This window comes from Octopus bimaculoides, chromosome 18 (genome assembly GCF_001194135.2).
Source record: "Octopus bimaculoides isolate UCB-OBI-ISO-001 chromosome 18, ASM119413v2, whole genome shotgun sequence".
Lineage (NCBI taxonomy): Eukaryota > Metazoa > Mollusca > Cephalopoda > Octopoda > Octopodidae > Octopus > Octopus bimaculoides.
Genome location: NC_068998.1, coordinates 13,003,397 through 13,014,251, shown reverse-complemented (window position 1 = coordinate 13,014,251; position 10,855 = coordinate 13,003,397). Strand labels below are relative to the sequence as shown.

General features: G+C 37.5%; 1 protein-coding gene and 1 pseudogene across 3 annotated transcripts in view; both read left to right on the top strand.

Annotated features, from left to right (window-relative positions):
* Positions 1-10,855, top strand: part of LOC106874937 (NAD(P)H-hydrate epimerase) — an 871,776-nt gene that overhangs the window by 807,808 nt on the left and 53,113 nt on the right. The window lies entirely within an intron of this gene.
* Positions 9,096-9,196, top strand: LOC128249995 (U6 spliceosomal RNA; annotated as a pseudogene).

The window sequence follows — 10,855 nt, the reverse complement described above, 5'->3', positions numbered from 1 at the left end:
ACACACACACACACACACACACACACACACACACACACTCCTAAGTTTCTGAAACAAGCTTCTTCTTTGAAAATTACTTTAAAAAAGCAATCAATATCTTACACCTGATTCTAATTGCACCAAGTGAACAATATTAAGTTTCTCTCTGCTGTATTTGTGTTGCACTTTTATGCATTTTAAAATAAATTATTAATTCATAATTATATTTAATCTAAATTAACCTCTCACAAGTCATTTTATATTTTATTCCATCTCATTTATGGTTTAAATTTTCTCTTGCTGATATATTAAATAATTCCAACATAACAAAGTGACTGAGTATATAAGTCACTGATGCAGTCGATCAGTTTTCTGGACTATTAAATGTTAGAAGTTCATATTTCTTCATTGACAATCTGTGATACACTGGAGATAGGCATTACCATTATTAGCTCTAATTACATAGCAGAAGAGATCCACAAAGTGGATGTTACAATAATGATAATGAACTTATTGTATACAGTACCCAGGTGCACTACAACTAATCAGAAAAAGTAACCAAAACTGCATGAACAGTACATAGAATATGCACAGGAAGTGAACAGTGAATAAGTCTGTTTAAGATGTGTCTGTTTAAGATGTGTCAGTTTAAGATATGCTTAAACAATATGACTGTAAGATAGAAATTTAAATGTAATAAAATGTTTTAAAAGAAATTTAAAGTGCTTACGTGATAACCGTGAACCTACTTTTGGGCCACTCTGTATAATTAAATATTATTAGCAATTGTGTAAAATAATTGTTAAAATATTTTGTGTATTGTAGGCGTCGCTGTGTGGTAAGATGCTCACTCCCCAACCACATGGTTCCGGGTTCGGTTCCACTGTGTGGCACCTTGGGCAAGCATCTTCTACTATAGCCTCGGGCCAACCAATGCCTTATGAGTGGATTTGGTAGACAGAAACTGAAAGAAGACAGTTGTGTATATATGTATATATATGTATATATGTATGTGTATATGTATCTATGTGTGTGTTTGTATCTGTTTGTACCCACCCCCCATCACTTAACAACCGATGTTAGTATGTTTATGTCCCTGTAACTTAGTGGTTCGGCAAAAGAGACCGATAGAATAAGTACTAGGTTTACAAAGAATAAGTCCTGGGATCAATTTCTTCAACTAAAACCCTTTAAGGTGGTGTCCCAGCATGACCACAGTCTAATGACTGAAACAAGAAAAAGAAAGAATAAAAGAACAAAGTAAAAGCAATTTATTGCATATAAATTTTAATATTTTACATGGATGATTCCGACCCCCCACCCCCACCCCAACCAAGGACTATAAGGACTGCGGTTGAGAACCACTGATCTAAAGCAGCCCTATTTTTAACAGGTTGAATAACCCCATACAGCCTCCCTCATCAGCTTATCCCATTCATTGTCCAAGACTTTGAAAATCCCATGTGCTTTCATTGAAGATGTCAAGGGTTACAGAAGAAACAAAAAATTGATGTTTGTATATGATAAAAGATGTCAGGAAGCCCTGGCACATTTTTTTTTTTTTTTAAATTAAATCTTCTCAAACACAACAGAATTAAATCATGCCCTTTAATTAAACGCAGTTGAATTCAATTAAATTGCATTTAATTAAATACAATTTCATATCTTTCTTTTCACTCAGTTTTCTAGCTGACTTCAATTAAGTTAATTGAAATATGCTAGCATTTGCATAAATTTTTCAAGGTAATTTTGTTCCAGGCAGATACACTTCTTCTTAGCACCAAATGCCAAAAATTATTTAAGAACTGAGTGGAACAAATGAAGTAATTCAAGGAGTGATGGTAACACATTTCATAGAATCTGAACTCATGATCTCTGAGTTCTGAGTTGAACACCTTTGCCTCACAGCTGTCATGTTTCATTTTCATTTATTGTAATTATTTTCGGTCCCAAAGTGATGCTATCAAAGTTTATTAATGGTGAAGTGAGGAGTACATGGAAACAGTTTCCATGTTTGGAAAAATGATATTTGTGTCTGTTTGGAAACTGCAACGAATTTCTGATATGTAGTGCTGTTCATAATAATAATAATAATAATAATATTCTTTCCTAATTTTTTTTTGCACAAGGCCAGCAAAATTTAGGGGAGGAGGATGCCAATTACATCGTCCCCACTGATCAGTTGATCAATAAGTACTTGTTTCTTATTTCTTTATTGCCCACAAGGGGCTAAAGATAGAGGGGACAAACAAGGACAGACAAAGGGATTAAGTCGATTACATCGACCCCCGTGCATAACTGGTAGTTAATTTATCAACCCCAAAAAGATGAAAGGTAAAGTCGACCTCGGCAGAGTTTGAACTCAGAACATAACAGGAGATGAAATAACGCTAAGCATTTTGCCCGGCGTGCTAATGCTTCTGCCAGCTCGCTGCCTTGTTTCATAAGCCCTTTTTAAGCCTAGTATTTATTGTTCCTAATTTAAACCCAAAGCTAGAAGTTTGGAATAGTGAAGGGAGTTAATTGATATCATCACCCCCTGCACTTGACTGGTACTATATTTCATTGGTACTAAAAGGATGAAAAGCAAAGCTCACTTTAGCAGGATTTGAACACAGGATGTGAAAACCTGAGATAAAAAGTAGAGGTTTAAGTCCTTCTCTGAACATGAAGAACTATCTAGGATTGTGGGGACCAGTGAGCTGACCAGAGGAGAGGCAGTATATGTTGCATGTCACTTGATGGGGTGGGGTACTTACTACCTCAACACAGTCTTTGAGCCTGAACATACATTCCACAGTTGACGAAACACTAAAACAACACCAGAAACAGCATAACACAAACGACATATCAAAACAAAACTGAAGTCGGAAATAAACACAATTCTGATATCCCCGAAAGACAATATTGCACACAGCTCAGAAACACAGAAGCTCACCTGGTAGTGCACTAAAAATTTGTATGAAACTCTTGAAATAATATTGTTAAAAAGATAATTTCAAACAGCTAATTTTTTTTCTTTTTTATAAGTTCATTTGGTTTTTCAGGAATTTTAATTAATACATTCCTCATTTTCTTTTTTGGTTATTTTAAAATTTTGTTTCTTTATTGCATTACTAAGCAGAATTTTTAATTTTCAAATCAACATTTAAAAGACTACATTTCAATAACAGTTTTATTATGGAGTTGATTTAATTGTCACAAGAGAAAAAGTAGTTTAAGAATGCACTTCTCAATAGCCAGAAAGCTCAACAAACTCTTAAGACAGGGGGTATAAAATTTGATAAGATTTAATAAAATCAAATAAAATAAGACTCTGAAAGTGAGTTCTAAACGTTTTGAATAGCAAAGTTATCATCAATAGATGGATAATAATTACTATATCAGTTCTATTGATTCTGAAATGTTTTTTTAGGAAAGTTCAATTATCATTAAAACTATAATTTGAAAACTTTTAACAAATAAATGCTATTCAATAGTGAAATTTCTATCACTGATAATTAATAAACAACCTTCCACATATCAGATACTAGCAGACTCTATACCATCAAAATCATTTAACATCCACTTTTCTAAGCTCGCATGGATCAGATAGAATTTGCTGAGGAAGATTTCTTATGACCAGATTTCCTTTATGCCACCAAACTTCACCTGTTTCCAAGACTGGAAATGAATGACATACTCATTTGCAATCACGTGATGTCAAGACAAAAACTACACACACACACGCGTGTGTGGACAAGGACAGCTGTGTAAAGAAGTGACAATTTCTAACTGTGGAGGGAACTTGTGGAAAGGTAGACCAAGACAGACGTGAGATGAGGTGGGGAAGCATGATTTTCAGACGTTGGACCTCATGGAGGTAACAACAAGTGACTGAGACCTCTGGTAATATGCTGTGCTTGAGAAGACTTGTCAAGCGGAATGAAGTCGTAGTCATGGCTGATGTTGGTGTCACATAACTGGCACCCGTGCCAGTGGTACATAAAAGCACCCATGCTGGTGGCATGTAAAAAGCACCCATTACACACTTGATGTGGTTGGCATTAGAAAGGGCATCCAGCAGTAGAAGCCATGCCAAATCAGACTGGAACCTGGTGTGACTCTCTAGCTTACCAGTTCCAGTTAAACCATCTGATAATGATACCTGTTGCTTGATTGGGTCATTGGTGAGTAAACAGGTATCCCAACTAGGTCTGCCAGGTGAAAAACTCAGCAGTACTAAAAGCAAGACGTGTCAAAAGGACAGATGAACTTAGTATAGGTTCAATGGCTGTCTAGGAATAGGAGGGGCCTCAGAAATTCTGGGTTAGCATCTGACATGATAGAAGACCACTGTAATGGAGGCACCCCTTAGCTTTTGTGTGTGTGTGTGCTTGTGTGTGTGTGTATGTGTGCAACAACTGGTTTATTTACGTCCCCATAGCTGAGCAACTTGGTAAAAGAGATTGATAGCAAAAGAGACTGAATAAGCACCAGGAATTAAAACAAAAAAAAAAGTACTGGAGTCAATTTGTTCAACTAAAAAGTCAAGGCGATGCTCCAACATGGCCACAGTCAAATGATTGAAACAAGTAAAAGATAAGATAAAATGATAAAACAGAACAATCTATTTCACTGTGAGGAAGAAGAGAAGTCTAACATTTTACAGAAGATCCTTCACTTTCAGACATATTAACGTTTGACCTAAAGATTGTCTAATTTTTTTCACTTGTGAAATGACAATTTCATTAAATATCCATGGTTTTTTACGTGGCAACATGTCTTAGCCTTTCAATTTTTAAACATTGACATTATTGCAAGAGAATCGATCAAATTTAATCTAAACTTCTAATTAAGATAATGTTTCCTAAAATGTAAGGGGATTGAATTACAGTATTGCAGGTGACTTTCAAGCGCTTTTTTTTTAACTCTTAATCAATTTTAGATAAATACAAATGTCAAAATATGTACATTTTAAAAATAAATATTCATCATCGTCATTGTTGTCATCAGTTCAACATCCACTTTTCCATGCTTGCATGGATCAGGTGGAATTTTTTACATATATGTATGTCTGTGTATGTATGTGTGTGTATGTATGTAGGTAGGTATGTATGTATCCATCCATCTATCGATCCATCCATCCATCCATCCATCTATCTATCTATCTATCTATCTATCTATCTATCATTCTTTGGTCAGCCCTGAATTATAGTAGATTATAGTTCAAGGTGCCACACAGCAGAATTAAGTCTTGAAAGCAACTTTTCAGCCACGCTGCCACATCTGTGCCAGACATCAAACAAAATGCTTAGAGTAGAAGTTTTGGGACTTTAGCCATTGTCATGCTACCTCAGGCCATGTTCCTTCCTTCAGCATGTAGCGCTTAATGATATCATTAGATGTGGTTAGGATGCAGCCAGTTTCCCCACTACATCGTGATCTTCCCATTTCAGGTAACAAATCTCAAATTTTAGAGGTGATCTGCTGTAATACTTACTTCAGTTGCAAGCTGGAAATATAGTCATTTAACAAGCCTCGAATCACAAATTGACAAAGTATCAACTGCTTTCTGATAGATTTCTTTTCAAACGTATAGCAGTGGAGACATTAAGTATTGTGGATCCCCAAACCACCTCCCTATTCAATCTGATTCCATAGGAATCCCTAGGAATAAACCCAGCAAGGTAGAATGCCTTTCTCGTCACATCCCTCTCACTATTTGGGCGTAATATATTTGCCAATTTCTTCAACAAGACTACAAAATAAATTCTAAACATATAAAAAAAAATGTTGTATTTTTATTATGCCAATAATAAACATGCAGTCTGATTCTTTATTACTTGTTTTATTATTATTAATCAATAGAAGGCGGCGAGCTGGCAGAATCGTTAGCATGCTGGACAAAATGCTTAGCAGTGTTTTGCTTGTCACTACATTCTGAGTTCAAATTCTGCTAAGGTCGACTTTGCCTTTCATCCTTTTGGGGGTTGATAAATTAAGTACCAGTGAAACACTAGAGTCAATGTAGTCAACTAGTCCCTTTCCCACCAAATTTCAGGCCTTGTGCCTTTATTAGAAAGGATTATTATTAATCAATAAGTTGACTTTTTAACCAATTAACTAATCAACTGTTTGATTTATTATTCAGTCAAGCAATCAATCAGCTAGGTTTTTGAAAGTTCTCTTATTTCCATTTGTGACCTCATCAATGACATGCCCTCTCTACCCAAAGTTTGTTTCAGGTCTGTCTGAAGTAAAGTAGAACCAATGTTTATTATTAACATAATGACCCTCCAGAGATACAACAAAATCTGTTTCAACTCGTATGAGTTGTATCTGGCAAACCAGATACAAAAATTGAATCATCATTATCATCATCATCATCATCACCACCACCACCATCATCATCATCATCATCATCATCATTTACTATCTGTTTTCCATGCTGGCAAGGGTTGGATAGTATGACATAGAGCTGGCTAGAATCCAATCATCCAATTGCCTGTTTTGGCATGGTTCCTACAGCTGGGTCCCCTTCTTAACACCATCCCACTTTACAGAGTGTGCTGGGTGCATTTTACATGACACTGGCCCCTGTAAAAGGACATACCTGTATGTATGGATGACTGTGATTTTACTTGGCTCAACAAGTAAAATCTTCTCAAGTACAGTAAATCACCACAACTTCCAGCCCCTTGTCATTTCCTCAGTGAGGCCCAGCACCTGAAATTCCTTTCTCACTATTTCGTCAACCCCTTTCACAGGTACCCTCCACAATTAGTGATCAACACTTCTTCAAGCAGCTGTCCTCTTCCGTACACAAAAAACAAAATTGTTTGAGCACAGGCGTGGCTGTATAGTAAGAAGCTTGCTTCCCAACCCCATGGTTCCAGGTTCAGTCCCACTGCATGGCACCTTGGACAAGTGTCTTCTACTACAACCTCAGGCTGAGCAAAGCCTTGTGAGTGGATTTGGTGGGTGTAAACTGAAATCTCATCGTGTGTGTGTGTGTGTGTGTGCATGTGTGTGTGTGTGTGTGTGTCTGTGATTGTACAACAACCACCACTTGACAACCAGTGTTGGTATGTTTACATCCCCATAACTTATCAGTTCAGCAAAAGAGACTGAGAGAATAAGTACCAGGCTTTAAAAAAATAGGTCCTGGGGTCAATTTGTTCAACTGAATGCAGTGCCCCAGCATGGCCGCAGTCAAATGACTGAAACAAGTAAAAAAAAAGATAAGAGATTAGCATTTCATTACTATCCTTTATATTGTAAAATTCAAATCCTGTTGAGTACAACTTCTCCTTTTATACTTCTGAGGGTCAATAAAATAAAGTACAGGTCAAACACTGGAGTCGTTATAATCAACTATTCTCTAATAAACTCCCAAATATGCAGACCTGTACTTTTGGTAGAAATCAATAATCATTAAATTAATTAGATTTAATGGAACAAATTCAGTCTGACTACAATTTTTTTTTTTTTTTATCCAAATATTAATGCAAACAAACACTAATGGTTTGTCCTCGAGTCTAAAACCTCTCCCTCCAATAAATAGTGGCATCGCCTAAAGAGTGGTATTAGAACTTTAAAACGCTTTAAAATAATTCCTTTGGGTTGTTCTTTGGTCATTGGAATTACCATAATATGTATTACATTGATGTTTTTAATGTCATTATTCACTTACTGGCTCACGCAGAGCATGACATTGTATTTGTCAATAGCTATACTACTACCACAGTTGCTTTTGCTACTGCTATTAATGCTACTAGTAATGCTGCTACTACTATAACCACCATCACTGCCACTACTACAAGGAATTTTGTTCACATTTTTCTATCTGGCATACTCTTAAATCTTTGGAGGCGCAATGGCCCAGTGGTTAGGGCAGCGAACTCGCGGTCATAGGATTGCGGTTTCGATTCCCAGACCGGGCGTTGTGAGTGTTTATTGAGCGAAAACACCTAAAGCTCCACGAGACTACGGCAGGGGATGGTGGCAAACCCTGCTGTACTCTTTCACCACAACTTTCTCTCACTCTTACTTCCTGTATCTGTTGTGCCTGTAATTCAAAGGGTCAGCCTTGTCACACTGTGTCATGCTGAATATCCCCGAGAACTACGTTAAGGGTACACGTGTCTGTGGAGTGCTCAGCCACTTGCACGTTAATTTCATGAGCAGGCTGTTCCGTTGATCGGATCAACTGGAACCCTCGACGTCGTAAGCGACGGAGTGCCAACAACAACAACAACTCTTAAATCTATTCTGCATACACACACACACACACACACACATACACACACAGAGCAAAGCACATCCCCAACGAGAGAATCCTTTAATTAGATAGGTCACTTGAAATACTAGCAACAGCAGCTATTACAGCTGAGTCTCATTCAAATCACTGCCTACATTCTTAAACAAGGGAAAAAAGACATTTTAAATGATGTAATTCAACATAACCTTGTAACAAACTGAATGGTTACACCTGGAAGGGTTTTCAATTAAATGTCTGCTTTCTCAAGATTGACCTGTAATTAAACAACTACTAGACTGTTCCATAAACTGTTGCTAGGCGACCAAGTGCAAAAACTTTTACAAGCCAAAAAGATTACCAATTCTAAAGACAGTCTTTTGCCATCGAACTGAGTTGTTCCTTTTACTCATTATTCTTTGCTTTCATTCTCACTCTCCTTCCCGTCTCTCTTTCTCTGTCTCTATCTTCGTATATATATTCTCTCTCTCTCCCTCTCTCTCTCTCTCTCTCTCTCTCTCTCTCTCTCTCTCTCTCTCTCTCTCTCTCTCTCTCTCTCTGTCTCTCACTGGGTAACCTTGTACCTCCTCTACAGTAAGACACCTGTTTCTGTCTCAGCATGGCCACAGTCAAATGACTGAAACAATTAAAAAAAAAAGGAGATACCTAGGGTACCTACCATAGCAGGAACAGTTCTTGCTTTAAGATTCTAGATCTTATGTATTTCAATTTCCAAGTACTTATATTTACTTAGTTTGTCAAATTCCTTGACAGATATATTTTTATTAGAGGGAACACATTATTATTATTATAATTACCATCATCATCATCATCATCAATTTGCCTGGAGAAAAAAGTTGTGTTTTGAACTTATTTTCTGTTTTAGCAGTAGATATACTAAAACTCAAATGGTAGAGAAGATTAGCATGGCCCCTGCACAAGGATGACACACAAATTTGTGAAGCATTTCATGTTTTCTGAGTGCAGGTATGGCTGTGTGATAAGAAGCTTGCTTCCCAACCACATGGTTTGGGGTTCAGTCCCACTGTGTGGCACCTTGTGTAAGTGTCTTATGCTATACCTCAGGCTAACCAAAGCCTTGTGAGTAGATTTGGCAGATGGAAACTGAAAGAAGCCTGTCACGTGTGTGTGTGTGTGCATGTGTGCATGCATGTGTGTGTGTATCTGTGCTTCTTATCCCATCACTGCTTGTCAACTGGTGCTGATGTGTTTCTTATTTCTTTACTGCCCACTAGGGGCTACAAACAGAAGGGACAAACAAAGACAGACAAACGGATTAAGTCGATTATATCGACCCCAGTGCGTAACTGGTACTTATTTAATCGACGTCAAAAGGGTGAAAGGCAAAAATATTGCTAAGTATTTTAAACTTGAGAAAAGTTTTCCGTATTTTTACTGTTCCACTTACTGATTGTATTTGTAACGTGTGAGTTAGTTGGCTGATTTCTTTTCTTGAAAATCCAAGCTTACCAAGACTGGTCAGTTAGGCTTTTCCTAACAAAACCAAGTCCACCGATTATTATCGGTAACAATATAAATCTATGATCTGGATAGAGAAGCTGGATACACTTGACAGATGTTTTGGTGGGAACGTTCCATCAGTATTCCTTCTTCTGATGTTTGTGTACATATTCTACAACAGGGAGATTCTATATATCCATTCTATGACAGTCTTTCTTCTGCATGGCATCATATTTTGATTTTTGCAACAACATTGTGTTGAATAGGGAAGTAGTATCTTGATGACATTCTGGGGCAGCTGCTAATCACATATGTGATGTCTTGTACAGAAATATGATGTAATCTACATCTTCAGTTGCATCTTGGAACTCGTGTATGTATGTATGTAAGTGGTGGGTGGAGGCACAATGGCCCAGTGGTTAGGGCAGCGAACTCGCGATCATAGGATTGCGGTTTCGATTCCCAGATCGGGCGTTGTGAGTGTTTATTGAGCGAAAACACCTAAAGCTCCACAAGGCTCCAGCAGGGGATGGTGGCAAACCCTATTGTACTCTTTCACCACAACTTTCTCTCACTCTTACTTCCTGTATCTGTTGTACCTGTAATTCAAAGGGCCAGCCTTGTCATACTGTGTCACACTGAATATCCCCGAGAACTACGTTAAGGGTACACGTGTCTGTGGAGTGCTCAGCCACTTGCATGTTAATCTCCTGAGCAGGCTGTTCTGTTGATCGGATCAACTGGAACCCTCGATGTCGTAAGCGACGGAATGCCAACAACAACATGTAAGTGGTGAATTGACTGAGGCATTAGTGAGTTGGACAGAATACCTTGTAGTATTTTTGTCTATTTGAGACCTGAGTTCAAATCCTACCAGAGTTGACTTCACTTTTTATCCTATTGTAACGGGTTGTAATTGAACGCTCAAATCACAACATTGACAACGACAATGATGATGAAAATGATGATGATGATGATGTTGATATGTGCACGCGCGCGCGCACACACACACACACACACACACACACACACACACACACACACAGCGGTAAAGAGATAAAAGCCAGTGAAGAATTAAGAAGGTCGTAAATATAGATAATTATATTATAATATAGACAAAGAAAAGAAAAGAAAATATTAGAGAAATAGATATTT